The following is a 23,783-nucleotide window of genomic DNA, read 5'->3' as shown; positions in this document are numbered from 1 at the left end:
CCCTCTGGCTCTAGTTAATCCTGCTAATACCATGGGGAAAAGAGGGGTAGGGGTGGGGGTAGGCTGGGTCCTCAAATACTCTGGACTTCGATGAAGGAGTTGGGCCATGAATGGTCCTCTAATGAAATCATTTTTCGTGTAGTAATTTGATTATACTTTGTAGAATGACAATTCTGTAAGACAGAGATAGGATCCCAGGCAATAATTCCTTTAATCTTCAAAGGTTATCTGATGTCCTTCAAAAATGCACTGAAAGATCATTAGTAGTAATCAAGCTGGAAAGATTACTCTTGACTTTATAGGAAGGATGAATTTCATTTTCATTTCATTTTCTAAATAAGAATCTATAGGACTTAGAAAAAGTCAACTCTTCTGAAGGATTAGATTCTTTTCGTGGTTCTTTATTGACCTCATTTTCAAAAGGCTGCTTCATTTCTAAGCCACAGTTTCTGTATGGTTGTTTTTATGTGCAATGATTCATCAACTGCCATGTGCCCCTCAGATAAATTTATCAACTGTTCACCATAACAGGCAGAGCCTTATTTTTAACAGAAATAATTGAAAAGGCACCAAGGGTTTCTTGAGAGCTCTGACTATGCCATTGCAAGAACACCATTTCCTGAATCAAGTCAATAATAGAGCAGCATGAGAAATAGGTTCTGAGCAACATAATTTTTCAGGGGAACAAGAGATACCAGGTAATATTTGGAGAATACTTTGTGATCTTCAAAAAAAGGGGAAGTATATAAAATGTCCTTCCCAACCAAGTCCAGTTGTTTACCACCAGCATTTCAGGGCTCCATCTGCCTGTTCATGATTCCAATTATTGTAGGAAAATAACTCATGCCCTGCTCATTGAAATTCCTTATTTTATTATATAGTGACAATATTATTTATTCTGACCAATCTACTATTAACCCATACTAATCTGTGGGGCAATGATAATTACCATGGTATGAGAACTAGGTTTTAAAAGGCTTTGCTATTACTTTAAAATATATGCATGTGCTTTTTGTGACTCCTTTATTTCAGCTATTCAAGCAGGCAAGTATATACTCTAAATATAAGGGGAATGAGTTTATTTGAATGAAAATGTAATATTTTGTAACAAACAAAGCAAAAGAATAAGTTTGTTCTTGCACATTTAGTTATTTATGTGAAGAAAAATGCACTCCTGAGAAAACTGGTAATGGGGACAGGCACAAGCAAAACATAATTCCAAAGCTGCAGTTTGAATAGCAGTTATTTTTATTGACTCTTGTGCATAAAAATATGTAGCTCTTGATTGGTTGAAGATTGTGCCTTGAACCACTTGTTTTGTCACTTCCGTTCTTCATTTCTCTTGCTTTGCTTATACCTTCCTTTTCTCTTTTTTTTTTTTTCCTACCTAATTCACTGTAAAGACTTATTACTGGGAGAGAAGATTGTAAAATGAAAAGTGGTATTGGTGAGAATAGGATTGTTTTTCCTTCCTAAGGCTGAATTGTGACTTCAGAGTGGCATAGTAGAAAAACATAGGAATACCCTGTCCTAGTTTTCTAAGAAAATTGCTTTGGAACATTTTCTAAGATCAATTCATTAATAGTAGAGCTTATTAAGAAACACTTTGCTACCCTTAGCCCATATTCTTTTAAAAACACAAATGAAATGGCCTGTCAGAATTTTCAGTCTGTTTTCTGACCAGATAAAACTGTTAAATTATAAAGTTTCTTTTCATGGTTAACCTGTTTTTGCATGAACAACCTCAGTAAAATGGTTTACCAAGGATATCATAGTTATAACATGTCCATGGGGGTTGTGAAAATAAAAATATCCCAACTATCTCACAGTAGTCACCTCTGAAATTATACTATTATATCCTGTTAAAACTGTTGCAAATGGGACAAATACACATTTTATTTTAAATAGCATTTTGCACTTTATTTTAGATAGCATTTTGCATTTTATTTTGCTTTTTTTAATCAATAATTGATAAATTTTGAGTGTTTATTTAATTCCTTATAATGAAGCCATGGACACACTATCATTCCTAAATTGTTACTGCATGTTTATATAGAAACAAGAAATAAAATGGATGACGTGAAGCATATTGAAAAGACTGCAAGTGACTTCTTGGATATGTAAATAGATAGCTGAATTAATTTCTGACCATCACAATGATAAATTATGTTCTTATTTCAAAGGCTTATGTCAAGTAAACAAAATTCTGTTTGCTCCCTTTCTTCTTACACTTTGGCTTCTTTCTCATAAGTTCTATGTCCTATTATTAGAAGAAAAATTAAATAATTCCCTTGAAGTTAAATTAGCCAAGTTATAAACTGTATTTTGTCATGAGTTTTCCAGGACTCCTAAATAGATCTAAAAGTAAGTATATTTTTACATGTCCATTTCATCAGTTATATATATACATATTAACTTTTTGTTGGTAGTTCTCTCTACTATAGCAACAACAGAATCCCTTCTCTTTTTCTTACCAAGTTAAATGTCTGCCTATGCTATTTTTCTAAAAACCTGTGCTTAAGATCAAGTTCTTAATAATTTGTTAATAGTTAAAACAACACAATAAAACAACCAATATATGAATATTTCATGTAGTATATAGGCATACCTTGTCTTACTGCACTTTGCTTAACTGTGCTTCACAGATATTGATTTTTTATGAATTGAAGATTTCTGGCAAGCCTGCATTGAGCAAGTCTGTCTGCATCATTTTTCCAACAGCATTTGCTTACTTCATGTCTTTGTGTCACATTTTGGTAATTCTCATAATATTTCAAAATTTTTTGTTATTGTTATATTTGTTATGGTGATCTGTGACCACTGATCTTTGATGTCACTATTGTAATTGTTCTGGGGCACCATAACCTGTGCCCATAATAAGACCGCAAACTTGATAAATGTGTGTGTTCTGACTGCTCTACCAACTGGCCGTTCCCCCATCTCTCTCCCTCTGCTCAGGCTTTCCTATTCCCTGAGACACAACAATACTGAAATTAGGCCAATTAATAAACATACAATGTCCTCTAAGTAGTCAAGTGGAAGGATGAGCTGCATGATTCTCACTTTAAATCAAAGCTAAAAATGATTAAGCCTAGCGAGGAAGGTATGTCAAAAGCTCAGATAGGCTGAAAGCTAGGCCTCTCTCATGCCAAACAGTTAGCCAAGTTGTGACTGCAAAGGAAACATTCTTGAAGGCAATTAAAAATGCTACTCCAGTGAATGCACAAATGATAAGAAAGCAAAACAGCCTCATTGCTGATACAAGAAAGTTTTAGTGGTCTGTATAGAAGATCAAACCAGCCACAACGTTCTCTTAAGCTGAAGCATGATCCAGAGCAAGGCCCTAACTCCTCTTCAGTTCTATCAAGGCTGCAAAAGGTAAGGAAGCTGCAGAAGAAAAGTCTGAAGCTAGCAAAGTTTGGTTTATGAGCTTGAAGGAAAGAAGCTGTTCTTGTAATGTCAAAGTGTAAGGTGAAGCAGCAAGTGCTTATACAGAAGCTGCTCCAACTTATTCAGAAGATCTAGCTAAGATAATGAATGAAGGTGGCTAGACTAAGCAACAGCCTTACATTGGAAGAAGATGCTATCTAGGACTTCCATAGCTAGAGAGTAGACATCAATGCCTGGCTTTGAAGCTGACTCTCCTGTTAGGGGCTAATGCAGCTGGTGACTTTAAGCTGAAGCCAATGCTCATTCACCATTCCTGAAAATCCTAGGGTCCTTAAGAATTATGCCAAATCTACTCTGCCTGTGCTCTATAAATGGAACAACAAAGTCTGAATGAAAGCACATCTGTTTAAAACATGGTTTCCTGAATATTTTAGGCCCACTGTTTACTGCTTAGGAAAAAAAAATCCTTTCAAAACATCACTGCTCACTGACAATGCACCTGGTCACCCAAGAGCTCTGATGGAGATGTACAATGAGCCTTATGTTGTTTTCATGCCTGCTAACACATCATCCATTCTGCAGCCCACAGATCAAGAAGTCATTTCTACTTTCAAGCCTTATTACTTAATAAATACATTTCATAAGGCTACAGCTGCCATAGCTAGTGATTCCTCTGATGGATCTGGCAAAATAAACTGAAAACCTTCTGGAAAGGATTCACCATTCTAGATGCCATTAAGAACATTTGTGATTCATTGGACGAGTTCAAAATATCAACATTAACAGGAACTTGGAAGAAGTTGAAACCAATGCACGTGGATGACTTTGAAGGGTTCAACACTTCAGTGGAGGAAGTAACTGCAGATGTGGTGGGAAAAGCAAGAGAACTAGAATTAGACGTGGAGCCTGAAGATGTGACTGAATTGATACAGTCTTATGATAAAACTAACAGATGAGAAGGCACTTTTTATGGATGAACAAACAAAGTGGTTTCTTGAAATGGAATCTATTTCTGGTGAAGCTGCTGTGAATATTGCTGAAATGACAATAAAGGATGAAGAATATTATATAAACTTAGTTGATAAAGTGGAAGCAGGGTTTGAAATGATTGACTGCAATTTTAAAAGAAGTTCTATTGTGGGTAAAATGCTACCAAATAGCATTACATGTTACAGAGAGATCCTTCGTGAAAGGGAGAGTCAACTGATGCTACAAATCTCATTGCTGTCTTGTTTTAAGAAGTAGCCACAGCCACCTCCGCCACCTTCAGCAACCACCGCCCTGACCAGTCAGCAGCCAGCAAAAAGATTATGACTCCCTGAAGATTCAGATGACAGCACTTTTTAGCACTAAGGTATTTTTTAATTAAGGTAGATACATTGGTGTTTTTAGACATAACGCTATTGCACACGATAGACTACAGTACAGTGTAAACATAACTTTTACATGCACTGGAAAACCAAAACTTTGTGTGACTGGCTTTATTTTGACATTCCCTTTATGACATATACCTATAAACATCTCATTTGAACCTCATAACAACCACAAAAGTTAAGTACATATTATTATTAAACCATTTGCTAGATAAGAAAAGTGACGTTATAAGAGGTAAATGTTATTTTTCTTAATGTCACTTAGCTGATAAATATCAGAAGAAGAACACAAATGCAGGTATTCAGACTCAAAATTTCAGTATGCACTAGTCTCTGATAGGATTTGCAAATATAAAGATGAATGAAATATGTCCTGTCCTTCCGGAGCTCACAATCTGTTGGCTTATAATTATGCTTAGTGTTCTGTGGGTGGGGGAAATGGTGGAAGCTTTTAATTCAGTTTGACCTAGTCTGAAAGAATTACTGAAAACTGTCATCCTGAACTGAGCCTTTAAGACTGAACAGGAGTTTGCCAGATAAAGTCTATTGGAATGGGATAGGGATATTCTTTCCTAAATGATGAAACAACATGAGGCAGGAAGGAGAGTAGACTCAATTTCAGAAAGATAGAAGAGGAATGAAATAGCAAGTGTCAGTAGATGAGCTGGAGAGTTAAGGTTAATGAGGAATTTGAATGAAAGGGGTTTTATCTGGTATGTTATAAGTAACCATTAAAGGGCTTTAAGAAAGTAAGGATGACATTGCATTTTTTCAGATTTCTGATAAGTGTGAATATATTTGAGGAAATGAGCCTAGGGGCAGGAGGTCCAGTTAGTTGTCTATAAAAATTACCCAGTAAGAGTTGTTAAAGGCCTGGACTAGGATAACAGGAGTAGGATTGGACAGGAAAAGATATTTGAACAAGATTAAGTGGGTAGGAGTTTACAAATGATTGGATTTGGGAATGAGTGATTCTAGGTTGATAGAGTGAATGGAAGATAATGGGATCCCCAACTGAATAAAGGAGCACATGAAAAGCCAGTTTTAGAAAAGAGAAAGTGTTTAATTTGGGACAGAATTAGTGATGTTAAACATGTTCTTATGAATTTAGACCTTCAGAACAGCAGGTGAAAAACTTGGTACTACATAAATTTGGAAGTCACTTAAGTATTTGTGAACATTAAAAATGAGAGTAGGGCTTCCCTGGTGGCGCAGTGGTTGAGAGTCCGCCTGCCAATGCAGGGGACGTGGGTTTGTGCCCTGGTCCCGGAAGATCCCACATGTTGCGGAGCCTGTAAGCCATGGCCGCTGAGCCTGCGCGTGCGGAGCCTGTGCTCCGCAACGGGAGAGGCCACAACAGTGAGAGGCCCGCGTACCGCAAAAAAAAAAAAAAAAAAAATGAGAGTAAATTATATCTTTCAACAATTGCATGTCACGTGAGAAGGGCAATGAGCAGAAAAAAATAAATCTGAAGAACACGAAGAATTAAGTACCAGAGCAAAAAAAAATAGGAAAATATGAGGAATAAATGGCACGGTATCAGTAGAGTTTCAAGAAGAAAGGGATGGTCAACAACTTCAAATATAGAAAGTTTCAGTAACTGAAGGTAATATTTGGATTTGGCAAAGGTTAGAACATTTTTGGTAAAAAATCATCTTCAGAGGTTTGTGCTTCCTTTGAATCCTCTGGGGAAATTCTTCTTTTCCCTAGTACTACAGAATTGTGATTATTTTTCTTGCTTTATTAATTCTGCAATGAGGTGCAGAGAATGATATCAGTAAGATAAGGATTCCCTGGCCCCCTCACTGTCCACTTCCGTCTTGGCAGTTTCCACTCTCAGTGTGAATCCCTGAATGGAAATATAATGCTCAATAAACAATTTCTGACTGTGGAATTCTTAAACCAAGCTAGTAAGTCAGATGCAGTCTGTAATTCAGTTCTGTATGAATGGAGGACTATGTATCCCAAAACACTGCTGCACGTAATCCACACACTCTTAACTTTTTGCTTGTCGACAATGTTGTCTCTGTGTAGACTTTTCCTCCTAGGAGGTGCTGCCATTATATTAACACCTATTTCTGTTCCTGGTGGTTAGTGCAGTGAATACACATTTTTTTTTTTGCCTGGCACCTAAAGCCCCTCTTTAAAATGGAAAATTCGTCACGTTTTGAATCCTGGTGAGAGGAAGAGTTCAGAACTTCTACTGAAGTTGACAGTTTCAGGTACTTGCTCTCCCAGTGTTCAGATGTCTTGCCCGATTTCTCTCAGATCCATTTCCTTCCTTTCTCTGCTCAGCTAGCTCTGTATCACAAGAAACTACAACAAACTTCTGGAGAGGTTAGGCCAATGGAAGGCATTGATGGATGTTTGGAACTTGGAAGGCATGCAGAAGCTGGGCAGGGTAATTGTGTCTCTATTATTCTGTCTCAGGCAGCATATCTGTCACATCTCATCCATAGCTCAGTCTCCTGGGACAATTTATCCCTCAGGGTCTCAACTTTCTCCAGGCATTCCTTAATTTATTTTTAGTTCCAATCAAATCTCCCTCTCTTCTGAGCTCTGGTAACACCCATTTTTCCTCTAGCCCCAGGAGTGTTACTAGCTTCCTTTTGTTTCTTAATTTCTGGATGGGCTCACTGTCTTCCGTTTGGCTACTCAGCTCTTCCAACCCTGCATTACAGATCCAATATATTTGTAAGACTAAATGGTTTCTTGGTCTTATAACTAGACTAGACCCTGACTACCTCACTCAGCCTCCTTTGTAGCTGGGGCGCAGGTCTGTGTCTCAGAACCCATCAATCATATGCATTTACTCTGGACTTTGGAAAGGTTGCTGTTGCCATGATAAAGAGACAATGAGACAGAGAACACTCTCTGGCTGTTATACGAGTTTCAATGTTGGCTGCAGTGTTAGTGATGCTAGTGATGGGGTCCATTGCCCCATTCCATTATTTTCAGGGGTACAAGCTTTAATGTCCCATGGCTTGGAGCACTGTTACCTCCTCACCGAGTTTCCCAGCCTTCTAGGAAATTCTATACACTATGCTTCTAATAAATTCTTTGCCTAAGACAAAAGAATTAGTTTCTCTTGCTTGCCACTAAGAACACTGACTGATACATATTGAATCCTAGGAGTTACAGTCTTAAAACCAATATAGAATAAGAAAATGTAGGCAATTCCCTGGTGGTCCAGTGGTTAGTACTCTGCAATTTCACTGCAAGGGGCACGGGTTCGCTGGGGAACTAAGATCCCGCAAGCCGCATGGCGTGTCTAAAAAAAAAAATGTGAGAGAAATAGTTTTAAGAAATGAGCCTGATTCTGGCCAGCTCTGACAGTTCCAGTGCAATTCTACCTGACAACATCCTTGAGTTCCAGATTTAGAGACAGCAATTTGGGATGTTCTGGGTCAGAAGGCAGAGCAGGTATAGTACAGAGGTATCTGTAAATCTCTCCAGACACCAACTTAGTTCCTCTCTTTAGTTTGTAGCATTGTTGCCCAGATTTGTGTATCTACATTCAGGGCTATTTCAGTGGAAATTTAGGAGATGACTTGGCATTGCTCAGTAGCCAAAATGTCACCACAGTGCCCAGTCCCTGTAAGTCATGCTGCAATTGATTGTTTATTTGGCTGTCTCTCTAATGGGACAATGAACTCCTTAGCAACAAACACTGTGTCACTTTGCTCCACATTCTAAGACCTAGCAGAGAACAGGAAAGATATTCAGCAAATATTTACTGAACAAATGAATGGATTCTGGAAAACCAGACTGAGAAACTAAAATTTTGTTCTGTTTTGTTTCTGAAAATACAGTCACTGAATTTAGAACATTGTCTTTGGAAAGAGTACACACTGCTTTTTAGTTCAGCTATTCTCAGACTCCTCCAAGCTTCCTCCCTCATAGTTCTTTACAATATCCCTCTTGTGATTGTTCAATAAAATGTCATCTCCACGAAAACCTCCTTGTAAAGTGTCAGTTATTCCTTCCTTTGTGGTACAATATCACTTTGTACTTATGCTAATTATAAGAATTGTTGTATCACACTGTGTAATTCGTCTAATTGTCTGTATCCTCTATTAGACTTGGAATATTTCAATGACCAGAACCATGGTGCAGAACCTGCATCAATCCTTTGCACAATCTCAGGCATATTTTAGGACCAAGGTTCTTCATAGATTACTTGGAGGGATTCAATGAGACTGACTTTCTTCTTAATGCATGCAAAATTTCATGCAGACACATGCTCTTTTTTGAAGAAAAGGTCCATTTAGTGTTTTTAAATGTTTGTTGTATTTAATTTAATCAATCTACATATCAAATATGTTTTTGTTTTCTTATATTTTAATTTTTTCAATACAAACTGCAATACATTACAACATTAAATCTGATACAGTGTTGTTTTCATGGGCATTCTTTCCATAGTAAAATGTAAAATGTTGGGATAAAGGAAGAGAAAGAAAAACAAGGAGAAAATGTTCTCTAGATCACTGTTCTATAGATTATTATTTTTATTATAATGTTCTACCCCATCTCCTTTCTCTCCACTAGGCAAGGGATTTCTCCACACTGCTAAGATGTTACCTATTATGAAATGAGATGGAAAGAAAAGCACTGAAGTAATAGTTCTGACGACTCCATTGAGGCATTAAAGTCATTTCAACTAAATACTCAATTTAAAAATATATTGCTGATTTTTCTCACCAGAGTTTTTCAGTCCACAGTTCTTTATTTGAACTTCTTGAGGTCAGATGGGTTTTCAAATGCTGTATTTTTTCTAAATACTAAAAAGGTAATAAAATGCATTTACTGCCTATTAAGCAGCACCCTAGCAGAATCTGGGACAGCATCCCAAGATCCAACACACTAAAAATGCTATAGAAAACTGTATGGATATTCAGACTGAGAAAGATAAGTAAAGACTATAAATAAACCAATGTCATTCTTTGAAGTCAAAATTTGAAGCCAAATTAGGTCAGGTTTTGCAGACAAAAAAAAATTAGTTTTCAGAGTTATTTTGGATCTTGGAAATCAAGGCTTGTATTCAACTTGCACTACTGGGCTCCTTATTATGAATTTTTCAACTGAATTATTTTTCTTAAACTATATCAACTTCAAACTCATAATGGAGCTTACGGAATGCTATCACTGCCAAAAGAAGAGTAGATGAAAAATAATGAGTTATAGGGAGTGTGGAGAGAAGAAACCTCAGCATCTTAAAATGTTAACTACTACAAAAATAATTCAGAGTTTTAGAATTTATGTATGTCACATACATAAATACACAAACATGCACACACACACCGGATAAGCAACAGCAAACACAGAGCACTAAATGGCATACAGGCATGGTCAAGGTTACTTTGGATGCTGTAAGTTAGAGGTTGAATGAGAAAGTATGGGGGAAAAAATGGGATATGCAACAAGGAGACTGTCATGGTCCCTATAAACTTACCATAAGGATATCAGACTCACCAAGCAGTTTAAAAAAAAGAAAGGGCCAAAACCTTCTGAACATTCACAAGTGTTCAGAACAGAGGTATTCACAAAACTTCTGCTCATTGTGGACTTAGTGGTTAAACAGTCTTTAGCAGAAAGTTAAGGTGCAGTTTCTGGGTCAGTCATTCTAGTTAAAGTATCTCTTTTCCCTTGATTTTCACAGAAGGACCCTCTCTGAATGAGTTTTTAAAAACTCAATAGTTTTTAAAAACTATTGGGAAAAATTTCACTGAGAAAGTAAGAGATAAGCAATATAAGCATCCTATTAAAAAGTAATTTCAGATGACTAGAAGCAAAATATACAAAGACAAGGATGTGAAAAACGAAAGAGCGTTCTTTCATGCCTACCATGAACATTTTAAGTTAAATGCTTTTCTAAAAAAAATTTAATTGTACTGTCAACAATAAGGACCTTCTCAAGAGCATATTAACCAAAACATAGGGACCTAGTTCACTCATTAAAATGTTTCATTACTCAGATAATGTGTGTTACCTATTGATTATTATCAGTTACAGTTCCTAACACAAATAAAACTTAGTCACATTTAAAAATCAGATTTAGCAAAGTCATTTTTGGTAATAATGTCCTTATAAAAGTATTTCAAAAATCATACATTTTATACATATATATATCCCTTCAATGGTATTATTTTCCTGAACTCAAATTATCAGGTGGATGTAACCAAACTAGCATGGGACACAACCAAATTCTACTTGCTCCTTATGGAGAGGTGAATCATACCGCGGGGATCTGGGATGCTGGAGACCATATTCTCCACTGATACAATTTTCCCCCAAATATCCATTCTTTTCCTCGGAATATCCCGCCATATTCTTTCATCATGAGTTATTAAAAGAAACTCCTCTGAGGAAACAGCAGTACCTATCAGATCACTGATGTGATGGCTTGAGCAGAGTGACAGATGGCACATGTGCTTTACACATTCTCAGAGTGACGTAATTATAATCGATGATTGTCCTATCTTCCACATTTCCCCTAGGGAATACTTCTTTCCTTGTTTGATTTCTTTTCTTGTTTGCTCAGCCTCTCTCTGGAATTTTTACTTTTTCAACTCCCTGACTTCATATTGTTCCTTAATTCCATACCCCTTTTTCTTCTGCCTCCTTAGAAGTCCAGTCTAAAGCAAGCATATTAGAATGGGAAATTTAAATACAATGGCATTAGAAGATAAATAAATAAATGAACATAGCCTTTTTAAATGACAGGATTCTTGACTGAGAAACATTCTAAGATAAAATGCAGCTTACTAATTACCATAATTATGTTGTTTATATACATTAATACATGTATACAATGCTTGAAAGACTTTACGTGACTAGCGTTCACCGTAAGCAAATATTAGTCAACACTTATTTTAAAAAGAGCTATATTAAAATTTTAAATGAAAATTAATACAAAACAGAAATAGAGAGAGACTCAGAAAAGGAAGAGAAAGAATGTGGATGGCATTTATAGAGAAAACAGTATCACTGAAATGGTTACTACATTGTATCATTTTGAAATCATAGTAGAAGATGCCGCTCATGACTCCACCCCCACAAGTCTGGGAAACAGAAATATTACAGATGTTTTACAAGTAAATTGATGAAACACTGAAGCTTCTGAAAATTTCTGGATAGGAATGGTTTGTGGAAGCGGTTGCTCTCACCCTTTCCCCACCACTCTCAACACACACATCCACACATATATATACAACATGAAGTGTCATCACACCATATTACAGCATATCAAGAAGCCACTCTATGTTTGTTAGCTTAAACAAATGTATCATTGAACTCATCATTTTTATTATAAAATAATTCATCTCCCTTCATAGTTTCCACAGACGTCCATGAAATTTCTATGGCAAGAATTCAAGAATTTAATAGGCAACTCACTGATAAAAAAAAATGAAAAGAGAAGATAAACTTTTTTTGAGAAGCATAAAAAAGTACTAGTCTAAATTAATAGAGAAATTTCTAACTGCTATGATCAGATTCATCTATTTAAATATTACTTAAGAATTCATTTTTAAATTTCTATTATCAGGATTAGTTTCATTATGTAAACGCATAGTTCTTCTCCTAAGAAAGGGTTTAACGTTAGTGTATACAGTTCACAAAAGTGTTTGCTAATGATTCAGAATTTGCATGTAAATATGCATAGTGTTATAATGCTTGGGGAAAGGAAAAAGTGAAAATAAGAATACAGCTACCAGGGACTCCCCTAGTGGCGCAGTGGTTAAGAATCCGCCTGCCAGCGTAGGGGACACAGGTTCGAACCCTGGTCCGGGAAGTTCCCACATGCCGTGGAGCAACTAAGACCGTGCACCACAACTATTGAGCCTGTGCTCTAGAGCCCACAAGACACAACTACTGAGCCCACATGTCACAACTACTGAAGCCCACACACCTAGAGCCCATGCTCTGCAACAAAGAGAAGGCACCGCAATGAGAAGCCCGCACACCACAAAGGAGAGTAGCCCCCACTCACCGCAACTAAAGAAAGCACAAGCGCAGCAATGAAAACCCAATGCAGCCAAAATTAATTAATCAACTAATTAGTTAATTAAAAATAATACAACTACACATATTCTACTTGATATAAATCTCTGTAGATTCAACATTGTCTTATCAACTGATAGATGATAATGCCTTTGAACATTTGACAAGGTTTATAAGCAACTGAGGGGGGCACACTGCAGAAAGTTAAAAATTGGTCTAATCCTAATTATTTTGATAGTTCAGCTGTAATCAATGCTATGTAGATTCCAGACAAGCACATGAAAATGAAGTGATGTGGAATATGTAGATAAATTGTCATGAAAAACCCATTAGGGGAAAAAAAAAAGATTACAGTCTCACCAAACACTGGCCCAAAAGGAGGGAATTTAAAAGAAGCTATAAACCTCCAAGTATTTAGACAAGTTATAAGTAAAAGTTTATGGTATGTTGGGTGAGTATCAAATAGGGATCACCACAGTAAGCAAGTTGTCCATTTAGCACAGAACTCTGAAGTCATGAAAAATGGATATTATATACTATCATTCCTGGTTGAAATTATTCCTGATAATCTGGAAAGTGAAATGAGTTTTTTCAATTAGAATTTGTTGAAGCACATTTGATTGCGGCAGATAAACTAGTATCTTTTCTTTTAATCTCTCAGCTGAACTCAAAATTCATCCACTTGAAAATTATCTTCCACTAAAAATCTATGCCTCTTCCTCCATCTTTCTATCCACCTCTAAGGTTCTCCACGTCAGATTTCAGCACTATCTTCAAACAAGTCACTGTAACCCCACACCACTCTCTTTTAACAAGCTCTGCTCTGTCTTATCTATCTATACCAAATATTTGAGGTTTTTCTGTAGGTTTATATTCTAGTAATTAGAGAAGAATATTAAAGATTGAGCATCTAAAAAAGTTATACAGTTGCTAAAAATAATGAAGTTCATAAATGAAGTTAGCTCATTATTTCCTTCCTTCTCCATCAGCATCTTAATTTACTTTGGAGCTACTCCTACGCAGCACGTTTCTCTGTCTTCACTCACAGACGTTGCATAGTTTTCCCTACATTCCTAGGTTCTCACCCACTTCTCATATTCTCTCTCTTTCAGAACCAGTACACACTGAGGTCTATTAATAATTGTCATAGATATAAAGTATAAAAGCCCTCAAATGAATTTCAGCATCACCTTTTTGCAAGAAGGACAGACATCTGAGGTCATTCCAGCAGAGATCTTAATTTACCTCATAAAGAAGGGCAGAACAACTGTCCTCTGGCATAATATTGTAAGCTAATCACTGGAAATTCTGTTTTCCTCAGTTTCATCAGAAAGACCATTTAACAAGCCTGAGCTTAGCTCACTTTTTTAAAATATGGAAAGGAACAAATATAAAGTTGGAAGCAACAAAACTGTAAGCATTTTTAACTTATAAACTTCAAATGAAAAAAAGAATGTAAAAATATTTCAGATTCTGAACTGTTTCACATTCAAAAAGCAATATATATTTCTATAATTAATATTTTTATTGTTGAAATTTTTAGACTTAAAAAAATCAGATATTCCAGTATAGTTTGTCATTGTTTTTGCTTATAACTAGGTATTAATCACTATAAAGTCTTTAAAGTTTTCCATTTAGTGGTATCATTTTAGATTACTAAGTTAAAGTTGCTCTTTTACATGAAATCCTTAAGAGAGGAGATTATTAAAATATGGGTTAACTCATGTTCTGCATAAGTCTAAGAAGCAAGCAGAAAGAAGAGCAGGATAAAGTACACTTACAACATGAAAGAGCTGGAAATTATGAAGTAACTTGTAAGGGATTTTAAATCATACTATAAAAGGGACCCTTGAGTTAAGAAAAAAATTCAAATTAGTTATCCTATTAGAGATACAGTACAGGAAAAAATTGCAGATAGGGCAAATACTTTATTCATAACATGCTAACTAAAATTTTAAAAGCTGAAGCAATATCTTATACATATGCCTCAAAGATAAATATTAATGAATAAATTTCCATACTGGTGAATGGGAAAAAAATGTATAGTAGCAAATCAGCCTATGGTTTTTTTTGTTTGTTTGTTTCCTTTTCTTTTGTCTGCTATGTGATTTCAATAAAATTAAAACTCTTTGAGCATTTTTCCTACGCTCATATTTTATGACAATGTCTAAGTGAAGCGCAGCTGGCATGCTCCAAGTTCGCAGCCATCGCTGATCACACCAGTGGATCTAAACAATCTTTCCTCTTCTCACACATGAGTAGAATCTCACTCTTTAGTGGACCAATACAACAACTGATTAACACATTTCTAATGCAATTTATATACCATTTTTATGTATTTATCTCATATCCTATCCCTGTGTATTCCCTACTGCCAAGAACAGTAAGTTTAATATAGTAACACTAAACTCAAGTAAATTAGTATGTCTAATTGACTCTAAGTTCTGATTTATAAAAAAGTCTCTTCACTAACTGAATGTGCTTGTGTGTAGAACTTTTTGGAATCTCATGCAAACTAAAGTCACAATGATATTTCCTATTACATATTCCTGAAAGGAAGCAACCTCAGTGATAAGAACAGAAGGGTCTATAAAGAATAATGCATAATGCTTGAGCAATGCAAATGAAAAAAAGTCAGTGTCACAATCCCTAAGTATTTATAAATTGTGTGTGGAAATTACATTACTATTAAGAAAACATTTTAAAATACACTGCCTGGTATCAAAGTATGTTTAATTTAAAGTGTTCATATTTTAGACTCAGAATGATGGATTCAAAAAGCATTTTATGAAGTACAATATTTTTTTATTTAAAAGAATAAGTAAAACATAAAAGTTTAAGATATATGTTTGTTACCACATTGCTGCTTTTTATAGGGGGTGAGTCGTGCTATTTGGATTAATCTATGGAATGAATTAAAACTTTAAATGTCATTTTCAACCAATATCTTATTTATCTTTACAATCCTTCTTGCCCAGTACATAGCATAGTGTGGTTTGTTTTTGTTTTTGCCATAATCGGTACCTCTAAATATTTTTAAATTAAAATCTGTTTAGTGAGTAAGAAAAGTTCATTTACTATAAATGATGAGATGGAGAAGTTTTAAAGCTAGCCTCTGTAACTATGTGACTGGGAAATAGAATCATCTGAAAAAAATAAACAAAAAAGTTTCTGGTGGACTGATTATTGACTGAAAGGCAACTTTATGTACTCTGCTTTGTGACTTCAGGGTTGAGAAGTTGCAAACTATATTTCCCAAATTCTCTGAAAATAGGTATGTTGACTTTCTTGCCATGTTTTAAGATGCTCAACAAAACTGTTTATATTCCATCCCACTTAGAGAAAAAAACTTCCTTTTAGGGATGTCATAAATATTTCGCCTATTTTTGCACTTTATATAAATGTTTTGTGGTTTGCTTCTTTAGCTCAACATTATGTTTGAATGATTCATCTATCTTGATTTACACATAGCACTAGATTATTACTTTGCACATCTTTAAAAGATGTCATTATACAAATATATCACTATTTATTCAATGTAATATTGACAGTCATTTGGGTTGTCACCAGTATTAAAGTATTCCAAACGTTACGTCTATGAACACTTGTGTTCACTGTTTAGCAGACTCTTCTACAAAGTGATTGTACAAATTTGCACACCAATTCAGCAATGTATGAAAATTTGAAGAGCTCTATATCCTCTATAAGACTTTTTAAATGTTGGTCAAACTTGTAAGTATGTAGAGTTATCATATTATAGTTTTAATCTGCATTTCCAAAAATATTAATAAGATTGAGAACTCTTTAATCATCTATAAGAAGTAAGTTGCAAATTCAGTGGGACTAAATATATTAAACATGTTTAAAATTCTTGAGCTGCCCAGGAAGAGATAAAAGTACTAACTCACATATGAAAATTCAAGAATGCATACTGTAATTTGTACATATAGTAAAAGCACATACAATTACTTGGCTGCTAGAAGAAAACTAGAATAATAAAAATAATCAATTTGAAATAAGTTAAGAAAGGTGAGAAAATGGAACACAGCACAGGTGGGAAAAATTCATAAAATTGTACATTGGCAAATTTAGATATTAAATACCAATTATTCTGCTAAATATAAAATTCTATATATTCTAATTAAAATGCAAACATGTTAATAAAACTTTATTAACAATTAATGAAACATAGTTTCCACAAGATATATAAAATGCATGGATTTAAAATTTGAGAATAAAAAGATAGAAAAACATATACCATGTATAAACTAACCAAATGAAAGCAGAAATAGCTATATTAGTATCAGTGAACAGTGTACTAATATAAAGTCCTAAAAATAAATTTTATTAATATAAAAATTTAATTCACCAAATATATGTAATATCCATAAATTTGTATGCAACTAATAGCAAAGCCTCAAAACATATAAAGTAACAAAATAGAACTTAAAAAAAAATGGCATAAATAATTCCACAATTACACAAGATATTTTTAACCCATGTTTCTCAATAATTGAAAGGATAACCAGACAAATAGTAGTAAACATATAAAAGATTTGAAAAGTACTATTAACAAACTTCATCTAACCAACATAATATAGAACACTACTGGTAACAACTACAGAACAAAATTTTTTGCAGAACAGAAATTCTTGCCAAACAAAATTCTCAAGTGAACATTAAATATTGATCAGATCTGAGCACATGCTTCACCAAAACCAAGTATCAATAAAAACTAAAGTACTGAAATCATCTTGAATATGTTCTCTGGCCAAGTGCAAAGTTAGATAACTTTTAATTCCTCATAAGTTTGGATATTAAGAAATGCACTTCTAAATAATCAACTGGGTCAAAGAAAACATGACAAGAAAGAATTAGGAAATAATTTAAATCACATTTTACCATTTTCCAATGTATGCAGGTGTGTGAAAAAAGATAGGGTTTTAGAGTAAAAAAATTAAAACAACCATAATAAATATGTTTGGACCCTTAGGGAATTAAAAAAATAATATTATATTCAACAATACTATTACATAAATAAATTTTAAAAGTTATTTCATGGATATGATGATGTTTCAGTTAAATAGGAAAATATTCTTATTATTAGAGGAACATAGCTTTAATTTTTTTCAGAGTACTGTCATAAAATTTAAAATTATTTTCAAATAGTTCAGAAAATAATAGAACTACCTACTGATGAGAAAGAGAGGACAAATAAGACAAAAAGTTAACAATTTGTAAAAGGATACCTCTACTTCTTATATTATTCTTTTAGTTTATCTCCATCTTCACAATTTTTCTTTTTTTTTTAAAGATTTTCTTTTTAATGTGGACCATTTTTAAAGTCTTTATTGAAGTTGTTACAATATTGCTTCTGTTTTATGTTTTGGTTTTTTGACCTTGAAGCATGTGGGATCTTAGCTTCCCAACCAGGGATCAAACCTGCACCCCCTGCATTGGAAGGCAAAGTCTTAACCACTGGACTGCCAGGGAAGTCCCCACAATTTTTCAAGTAAAATTTTTGTGAAATTTTTGAGGGATGAAGCTCAGGCTGTGGTCAGAGGCAAATTTATAACCTTCAAAGACAACTAGTGATGAAGAATAAAATGTAAAAATCTCAAGAATCTAACCAAGAAGATAGAGAAAGAAAAGCAAATTATACATAAGACACAAGCAGAGATGAGTAACTTAGAAAACAAATATCCAAGAAAGGGTATAAACAAAGTCAAAATATGATTCTCTGAAAAGATTAATAAAACTGAAAAACCTCTGACAATATAAATAATATAAATGTAAAATGTAAATGTAAAACATAAAAAAACACTTTAGGAATAAAAAAGGTATAACTGTACATTCTACAAATATTAAAAACTAATTATTGGGCTTCCCTGGTGGCGCAGTGGTTGAGAGTCCGCCTGCCGATGCAGGAGATACGGGTTCGTGCCCCGGTCTGGGAAGATCCCACATGCCGCGGAGCGGCTGGGCCCGTGAGCCATGGCCGCTGAGCCTGCGCGTCCGGAGCCTGTGCTCCAAGGCGGGAGAGGCCACAACAGTGAGAGGCCCGCGTACCGCAAAAAAAAAAAAAAAACCCACTAATTATTGAGGATAATTACAGATATTAATTCTACAGATATTAAAAAGTAATACTGTTATGGATTGAACTGTGTCCCCCAAACTTCATATGCTGAAGTCCTCTTTGCAGGTATAGTCAAGTTAAGATGAGGTTATTAGGGAGAGACCTAATAGAGTATGACTGGTGTCCTAATATAAAGGGGAAGTTTGGGCATAGAGACAGACATTCACAGAGGGAAAATAATGTGAAGAAACAGAGAGAATGCCACTTACAAGGAAAAACTGAGCTACCAGAAGCTACTAGAGAGGCATGAAACAGATTTTTTTTTCTTACAGCCTTCAGGAGAAGCCAATCGTAATAATGCCTTGATTTCAGACTCCTAGCATCCAGAACTGAGACAATAAATTTCTAAGACACCAAGTTTGCTGTACTTTGTTATAGCATCCCTAGCAAACTAATACAGGTTGTATAAACATATTTTGCCAATAAATTTTAAATGTTGATAAAGTTGACAAATTCCAAGAAAGAAACAATAAAAATTAAAACAAAAATAAATATAAAATCAGAATAGTTTAATAATTTTAAGGAAGTGAAACCCCAAAATAAAATCTTCCCACAGAGACATTTCAAGGCTTAATCAGTAGATGGATTCAGTAATAAATCCCAGGAAATATTTCTGGAAAAAAATTATACAAATTTTTGGTTTTCAAATGTGATATGCTTTTTGCTCTCTAATATACTGATATTGTGAATTACATCATTTGTTTTTCAAATGTATATCAGGCTTGAATTACCAGGATATATCCCTCTTTGTCATGATATATTATCCTTTTATATATTGTGGGGTTTGATTTGCTAATATTGTGCAAAGGATTTTTTACATCTAAGTTTGTGAGGGACATTGTTCTATTAATCTTTCTTTGTAATGTCTTTGTTTGGTTTGGGTTTTGGCCTGATAAAAATGAATTGCAAAATGTTTTCTCTCTTCCTTTTCTTGGAAAAGTTAATGTAGAAACAGTAATATTTCTTTTTTGAATGTTAATTAGAATTTTCCAGTGAAGCCATTTGGTCCTGGAAATTTATTTCTTGAAAAACTTTATTTATTAATTTGGTTTCTTTAATAGACATAGAATAATTCACATTATTTAATCTTGAGTAAGGTTGGTTAGTTGGTGTCTTTTAAGGAATTTGTCCATTTCATCTAAATTGTTAAATTTATGAGCATAAAGTTGACTGTAGTATTTTCTTATCTTTTTAACGTCTGTAGGATCTATAATAATATTCTTTTTTCATTTCGCATTTAATCATTTGTGCCTTCTCTTTTTTTCATGGTTACTCTTTCTAGAATTTTATTAATTTTTAATATTTTCTAAGAACCAGCTTTTGGTTTTTTTTAAATATCTTTTATTTTCTGTCTTCAATTTCATTGATTTTTATTTTGTTATTTCTTCCCTTCAGCTTGCTTTAGGATTAATTTTTACATTCATTCTTCTCACTCTCCAAAATGGTGTCCCCATCTTCCTTTCATGTGCTACTGCAGGTAAGTCAAGACTCAAATAACATCTTCTCTTATAAGAACCTGTATTTTCTTATACATCAGGGTAGTTGCCTGCCTAAGACCTCAGTTTTCTGATGGGTTCTAAAATAATGACTTTGTAGATTATCTGGAGTGATGATGCTCTTTCCAGCTTTCTACATCCTGGGAAAAAGTTAGACACTCTTTTAAAAAAGTATTGTTCTCACTCCTTTTCAAATTAGATAATTTCTATTCATCTATCTTCAGGTTCACTGACACTTTTCTTTGTTAGCTCTATTCTTGCGTTAAGTTCATCCAGGGAATTCTGAAAATTTTAAATATTATTATATTTTTAAATTCTAAAATGTCCATTTGTTTCTTCTTTATAATTTCTACTTTTCAGCTGAGATTTCCTATCCTTTAATTTATCACAAGCACATGCCATATTAAGCACAGTTAATTTATATTCTTTTATGATAATTCCACCATTTGGGATATCGCAGTTGATTTTCTTCTCCTTTGAGAATAATACCATTTTCTTGGTTCTTCTTATGTTAATTAATTTGGAATTTATCCCGGACATTGTGAAAATTGTGTGGTGGAGAATCTTGATATAGTTATATTCTTCTGACAAGCTTTGATCTATTTTTTAGCAAGCAATTACCTTGATTAGGCTCCTATTGCAATCTCTATCTCACTTGAAACAGGTAGCAACTCAATTTTAAGTATAATTTTTTTTTTTTTTACCTTCTAGCCAGGATGCCTGCACGTGCTATTTTTAGACCAGGTAGACACTTAGGTAGTGATTGTACACAGAACACAGGGTTCTCCTTCTATACTCTCTCCTTTCCAGGACACTCTTCTCATTCTCCAGCACAGGCAATGCGCTTTTTATTACAAGTTCAGCTGTCTTTCTCTGTGCTGTGAACATGGCCCACCCTCAGGCCAAATCCACAAAAATGGACTAACCTATGTCAGGACTTTTCTTCAAGTCTCAACTTCCCTCCAAAATCTGCCTTTTTTTTGTTCACTCTGGAGCCCTCAGAGTGGTTGGTTTTTTGTATTAGTCCAGAGTTGCTTCATATCATTTTGGAACAATTAGAATGTTAGAGGTTTACTCTGCCAAATGGTAAGAGAACTCCACAAATTCTCTTTTTAATGCAATCTTCTATTTAGCCCATTAATGCATTCTAAAATTTGATGATAATCTCTTTCATTTCCAAATCTTTTGTTGCTTTTTCTTGTTATTCTTGTTGTTCTTGTTATTCTTTTATGATTGGGCTGATAATTTTTGATGGTTTCTTATTCCTTTTTATGTTTATGGTTTTTAAATCTATATTTTATTTCTTGAAGCAATTTTAAAACAATTATTTTATATTTTGTATTAAGTAATTCCAATATCAAGAGCTCTTAGAAATATACATATGCTATTTTGTTCACTCTTACTCATAGGGGCTTTATTTCTTGTACATTTGGTTAACTTTATTATGTGCTCATATTAGACTTTTTAAAGGGAGATTATTTGCATTTGTTTCTGTCGCATGTCTTCCAGTTTTATAAACTCAGGGCCACTTCAGTTTTTCAGCTTAGGATTCTCTGGACCTTGAAATTAGAGTAAATTTAATTTACAATCCATGTGAGGAAGTCCTATGGTTACAAATTCTCAGAGTATTTTATTTTTCCATTCTGAATCTGCCTAAAATAGACAAGTTATCTTGTCATTTTCCTTTGCTGGCAGGTTAGATTTTCTATCACCCTTTCATTGGCATTACAGCCATTTGAGAGTTCTTGCTTTATATGTGGGTCTCGATTCCAGCTCGTCACTTTGTAAGAGTCCCAGACATTGTATTAATTTCACCGAAGAGTTTATAAAAATCAAGTCTAGTTCTTAGCAAAAGTAAATGTCCCAAAGCAGCCACAGATTCTATGTGTCCTTACTATTTTGGTTGTTTCTCAACTTTTTAATCTCAGCTATCAATTTTATAGCCTATTTGCATTAATTTTTCTGCACCTAAATGTTTTATGATGAGAGTGTTTTTCAGAATATCTAGTCACCCACCATATTGATAGAAAAAGAAATTCTATACTTTGCTTTATATGTGGGTCTCGATTCCAGCTCGTCACTTTGTAAGAGTCCCAGACATTGTATTAATTTCACCGAAGAGTTTATAAAAATCAAGTCTAGTTCTTAGCAAAAGTAAATGTCCCAAAGCAGCCACAGATTCTATGTGTCCTTACTATTTTGGTTGTTTCTCAACTTTTTAATCTCAGCTATCAATTTTATAGCCTATTTGCATTAATTTTTCTGCACCTAAATGTTTTATGATGAGAGTGTTTTTCAGAATATCTAGTCACCCACCATATTGATAGAAAAAGAAATTCTATCCTTGGCTCCCGGTGCTGGAGCCGCCACTGGAGCCGACTTGGCTTGCGAACTCCGCTGAGGAGCGGGAGGTTGGGCCGCAGTTACAGCCGCGTCGACTCCCGGTGCCTGGCCCTTCGGCGGCACGGCGTGCGGGGCGACGTGGAAGCGGCCCATGGAGTTCGAGGCGGCGCTGCTGAGCCCCGGCTCTCCGAAGCGGCGGCGCTGCGCCCCTGTGCCGGCCGCACTCCGGGCCTCGCCCCCGGACGCCGAGCTGCCGCCGCTGCTTCAGGCGCAGACTCCACCGCCGACTCTGCAGCAGCCCGCCCCTCCCGCCAGCCAGCGAGCGGCGCCTTCCAACCGCGGGGCAAATTTTTCAGAACATAAAACAATATAGTCGTTATCCGCGGTGGAGACGTTTAGAAGTTGTTCTTAATCAGAGTGACGCTTGTACTTCGCAAAGTCAGCCTCACTCAGCGCTCACAGCACCTAGTTCTCCAGGTTCCTCTTGGATGAAGAAGGACCAGCCCACCTTTACCCTCCGACAAGTTGGAATAATATGTGAGCGTCATCTTAAAAGACGATGAAGATAAAATTCGGGATGAGTATGAGCAAATCCTCAATACCAAACCAGCAGAACAATATGACTCTTTTGTGAAATTCACACATGATCAGATTATGCGACGATAGGGGACAAGGCCAACAAGCTACGTGTCCTGAATCTTTCTTGCATATCTGGGTACCAGGTTTGACCTCAAGAGATGGCTGCTGTACACTTTTTGCAACTGGTTTGATATCACATTTCAGCTCCAACTTTGCATCCTGAGAACACTTAAATGTTTCTGCAGGTCCATTTTATACAACTTTAAAGACCTTAAAACTTTCCAGTTGCCACAAGCATATCTTTCTTTTCTGCTCATCCAAAAAACAGCTGTGCCCTACTGTGATAGACTTTCCAAAAAATACCTGGAGCAGCAGTTTAGCAAAATATGCCCTCAGTGGCACTCAACAAATGGAGTTTCCCCAAGCACAGTTCTGTAAGAAGTGTGTGTGAGTGTATGTGTGTGT

The 23,783-nt window shown here is 35.1% G+C and overlaps 1 pseudogene; it reads left to right on the top strand.

The window, feature by feature from the left end:
• The window catches only part of LOC112408214 (akirin-1 pseudogene), a 118,172-nt pseudogene extending 94,609 nt beyond the window's left edge, over positions 1-23,563 (top strand).
• The last annotated feature ends 220 nt before the right edge of the window (positions 23,564-23,783 follow it).

The sequence above is a fragment of the Neophocaena asiaeorientalis genome, unplaced genomic scaffold (genome assembly GCF_003031525.2).
Source record: "Neophocaena asiaeorientalis asiaeorientalis breed wild unplaced genomic scaffold, Neophocaena_asiaeorientalis_V1.1 scaffold116, whole genome shotgun sequence".
Taxonomy (NCBI): Eukaryota; Metazoa; Chordata; class Mammalia; order Artiodactyla; family Phocoenidae; genus Neophocaena; species Neophocaena asiaeorientalis.
This window is presented reverse-complemented; position numbering and strand designations above follow the sequence as displayed.